Source organism: Eufriesea mexicana, unplaced genomic scaffold (genome assembly GCF_001483705.2).
Source record: "Eufriesea mexicana isolate 0111107269 unplaced genomic scaffold, ASM148370v2 scaffold107, whole genome shotgun sequence".
Lineage (NCBI taxonomy): Eukaryota > Metazoa > Arthropoda > Insecta > Hymenoptera > Apidae > Eufriesea > Eufriesea mexicana.
This window is the reverse complement of record NW_016908335.1, coordinates 1924357-1929584: the sequence shown is the minus strand read 5'-3', so window position 1 is coordinate 1929584 and position 5228 is coordinate 1924357.

Below are 5228 nucleotides of genomic sequence, written 5' to 3'. Positions count from 1 at the left end.
CGAGTGCGACAGTGACTGGAATTGAGCTAGGCCCGATCGGGAGGGTGCCGAGGTATGAAGTTATCTCTGTACACGGGAGTGCATCGCCTAGGCTAGTCGGTCTTTCGAATAATCGCGAACTCGTTCGGGCGCGTCGCGATTTTCTATTAGCTCGCGTGTTTGATATTTCATTCCCTATTTTTATGGGAACTTGAAAATATCTTAGCGTTGCGACAGTAGAGTTTCAGTATACCGAACCGATACCCCTTTTGTAAGACACGAAATATAATAAAGTGTCAGTAGAGTCATTTTAACTTAATTCGCTCCAAGTTAGATTAGGGTACCTTTTTATACAGGTAGCGCCAGTAGGATGCGCCACTAGGGCGCATGTCGGGTCTCGATGCGTAGCCACCTCCTCGTGGTGAGACCTGGAAATTGGTATCGTTTTCCAAAGAATAATTTTTGAAAAACGATACCAAGCTGAGAGCTACGCACAAAGTTTAAGATATTTCCTATTTCTTGTAAATTTTCAAAGTTTCCTTTGAGTTTTGGAAATAAAACATAGCAAAAAGTTTGATGGATAGAATCCATGGAAATTTTTGTCACTTTGTCGGGAATCTGTCAATGTGACCTTCTGTCAACGTTATATTCGCCTAATCGAAAATCGCTTATTTCTATTTATTTATTTGTAATTATATTTCCTAGGCAGTCCATAATATATTCACCAAATTGTATTATAATTATTTTCAACGTAGCCTATAAACGTTTGTATATTCGTTATAAAAATGTCGCTGTATTGAAAATAAATAAAAAATAAAAAAACATAGTTTCTATTTTTCTCCACCCTATTAATAACGATAACAATGATTATAGTTAGTCCTGTACAAACGACATAACTCTCTTCAGTATTTCAATGCCCAATTTATTGTGTATAATCTTTAACAGAACGCTACATAAAGAACTGAGTAAACATCACGACATCCTGTTCTTCGAAATATAAATTCAATATGCCCCTAATGCAAGCGGTTAGAAAAGGGTAGAGACGACCCCGCAGCGAAAAATCAGAAATTTACAAGCTTTTATAGTTGCATCGGAAATCTGAATCCTTGGGCAACATTCTTATATAATTTTTGTAAATAATTTTATGCCAGTTAGTTGTTAATAATTATTTGAAGGCGAGCGTGATTTGGTAACAACGAACGCCATGATTGTTCATTAAAATATTTAATAATGAACAAAACTAGAAGCAACGTATGAACAAAAGTGGTATGAGAATATGTGCTGGAATATTGTTTCCATATTGAGTTCATGAATATCACAAATTAATTGCATAGAAGATAGTAATTAATGAAAAATTGTCAGTATGTTCGGCATTAGTTCAACATTCTGTGAAGCAGTTCAAACACTCTGTGAAATAATTATTAATAATTAATTAATTCGAGAGAAATTTATATCTAAAATAACATTGGAAATTTCTCTAAGGACACATCTATACGATGCAATTCTAAAAGTTCACAAATTAGTCGTGGAAACTTGGTAATTTGTGATTTTCCACCATGGCGTCGTCTCTGTCCTTTTTTAACTGCTTGCTATCCTTGTCTATCGTGTGACGAGGTTTATACAACCTCCTCGCATATTCTATATTCCTATTACTTTTCGAAGCGTCGGGTCTAAAATCATAGATGGCGCTGAATGCAAGTTTTCTGATTGGCGGAAGTACCACGGAAGTTCCGCCAATCAGAAAGACTTGTGATCAACGCCATCTATGATTCTTAACTCGAAGCTCGAGAATGCAATAGGAGCACAGAATGAGCGAGGAGGTCGTCTAAACCTCTTCACATGATAAACAAGGACAGAAGACGGACAGAAAAGGACAGAAAGGCTCCGGCAGTAAAAATTAACAAATTACTCAATTGCTGTGATTAATTTATGAACTTTTATAGCCTCATCGAAAAGTTAAAACTCTGAGCAATATTCTTATGCAATGGTTGTGCATAATTTAATGGTAATCAGTATGTTATTAATAATTATTGGATGGTGTGAGTGATTTGATAACAACAACGACCATGATTGGCGGTTAAGGTGTTTAATTATGAACTAAACGAGAAGTAAAATGTGATTAAAAATTATATGGGAATATTGCTAAGAACATTGTTTTTCTAATGCGTGTATGTAATTCATAAATTAACTGCATAGAAAACAATTATTAATGATAAACTATTACGTTCTTCAGCAACATTTCGAATACGGGATGAAATAATTATTAATAATCAATTAATTAAGAGGTAATTATTAACCAAAGTTATATTGGAAAGTTCTTGAAGGTTGCGCCTTTACGATGCAATTATAAAAGTTCACAAATTCATCACAAAAATCCAGTAATTTGTTAATTTTCCACTGCTCAATTGATTTATTACGAAGTATAGGAGCACATAACCAGGGTAAGTAACCTATTCTAATAAAATCACCAGGAGATCGTTTAAAACCACGTGACATGAGGGACGAAATAAATAAAACAATAAAACGACATACATAACTAATACACATTCTTTTCCCTTCTTATTCACCTAAGAACACCATAAAGTTTTCTACATTCTTTAACCAGTTCAGCCCACACAGTGGTTTTAATTGGACAATCAGCATTCGCTTCTTTACCTCGCACATGACAAGTCTGCAAGGGTATGCCTTTACAACGTAATTATAATAGTTCATGAATTAATCACAGAAACTGTGTAATTTATTAATTTTTCCCTAAGTGTACAGGAGAGTGCATGGGAAATGAGAAAAGAATTGCCAAGAAACGCAAGGAGCATTGTTGTGTCCATGGAGGTGTGCCTGCATCACGCAAATGAATGTAAGTCTTTGTATTCACATAACCTTAAGTTGTAAATAAATATTGTAAGATATAAGCCATTGTTTTTCTATCTTTTATTAGTGATCGCAGAGCCTGATTTAAGAAAACAATACTTTGTTGAAATATATAACCACGTGCAACAGGAGAAAAATATTGGACTTGTGGAATATGACCAGCGTAGAGTGAATAGGTGCCAAAAATTATTTTTTCTAGTGAGAAAAAATTGAAGTAGTAATAAAAATATGTAAGATATGATGTCTCTATTGGATTCTAGGTTGGCTAACTATATGACATACAAAATACAAATATCTGGTGATGAAATAAACGTTGAGAAAAGGGAGATGGTTTAGGCAGACAAAAAGGAATAAAATTAATTTAGGTGATAACCTCTTGTAACAACAATATATAGATAATGCAGTTACACTAAAGGGTATGTTATATTTCTTATCAGAATAAATAATAATATCAGTGGTCAAAGTCATTGGTCATCATTAATTTGTCAAGTTTCAGAATAATGGAGCTGATGTATATAAAGAAAGGAGTTTAAATGAAAGCTGTAAGAAGAAAAATGCATATTATGTGGAATGAAGAAACAAGTAGGAGCCAGCATATGTTTCAACAGAGAAAGATGTATAGTATCGATGTGCAAATATGAGGATCATTTACGAGATGGAGAATGCATAATTGGTAATAGTTATGAAAAGCAAAGATAAATCTTGAGTATAGACTGTGAATGCTGCTTTATGCCAAAAATCTGTAGAAATATCAAATAGGAACTTTGAAACTATGAAAACAGCAAAAATAATGGGCTGTGACACATGAACTTGATTGAACCAATAAAGCCAATGTCCAAAGGAGGTAAGAGATACATCTTATCTGTTGATGATTATTCGAGAGTGATTATTTTTTTTTTTCTCTTATAGGAAAAGGGTCAGAGAGCTGAGGAAATAAAAATATTGGTAACATTTAAAGAAAATCAATCTGTCAAGAAGTTGAGAAGTACTTATATGCTTAGACAATGGAGGTGAGTTTGTGAGACAAGACTTCTAGGTTTATTTAAATCAAAAAGCAATAAAACATGATTTCAGTCCAGCAAGGACACCATAATGCAATAGGGTTGCTGTGAGGAAGAATAGATCCATCAAAGAGATGACAAAAGCACTTATGATGCATTCAAATTTGCCAGTGTATTTTTGGGCAGAAGCAGTGAGAACAGCTATCCATATAAAAAACTGAACAAAGTTAGCTGACCATCCAAAACTCCTTATGAGGTTTAGGAAGAGAGAAAGCCAAACATAAGGTATATGAAAAGATTTGTTAGCATTGTCTGTTGGTTTAGTACACAAACTTGAAGCAAAATCTCACAAATATTTTCAGGATATGTACCAAATAATACATATTGAATATGCTGACCAGAAAAGGACTAGGTGAAGAATAAGTGCTATGTGAAATTGAATGGGGCTGTAACATATGGACTTGATTGGACTAATAAAGCCAATGTCCGAAGGAGGTAAAAGGTACATTTTGTCTACTGATGATTATTGGAGAGTGATTATTCTTTTCTTTCTTTTATAGGAAGAGGGTCAGACAGCTGAGGAAATAAAAATGTTGGTAGCATTGAAAGAAAATTAATCTATCAAGAAGTTGAAAAGTACTTATATGTTCAGACAATGAAGGTGAGTTTGTAGGACACGACCTCCAGATTTGGTTAAATCAAAAGAAAATAAAACATGATTTGATTCCAGACAAGATACTGCAGTACATTGTAGTTGCTGAGAGGAAGGACAAATCCGCTATAGCTTAATCCAAGATAAACACATATCAAGAATTATTAGGGAAACTCATATATTTGAATACCTATGTCTGGCCAGACATCTCATTTGCAGTAGGATATTTGTCATAGTTTAATCATAATCCTAAAATGATGGACATGAATGGTTGGAAGGGGGTAATAAGATATTTGAGGGAGTGTATTGTTTTGAATTAATAAATTGTCCTGAATTGAAAAATGTACAAAATTAAATCTAAGCTTTTACACAGAAAAATGTTGTTATATAAGGGATATAGTAAAAACTAAGAACTTACAAATTTGTTATGCTCCAGATAAAGAAACGAATGCTAATTGTCTAACTAAATCACTGAGTGGCCCAAATTTGTTAAAGAATATGAAAAGCTTTATGGGGGTGTTAAGAGAATAGAAAGAAGGGAAGAGATTGTATGATAGTTATTTATATCGTTTTATTGTTTTATTATTCCCACCCATCACAGCATGAGTTAGGTAAACTGTTTTACCAAAAGTACTATTTAATCACTCTTAATTTTAACAATAACATTTTAATATTGTCATAAGCATACTTCAAACTGAACATAAATCCATCTTATTAGCAATAGAAAA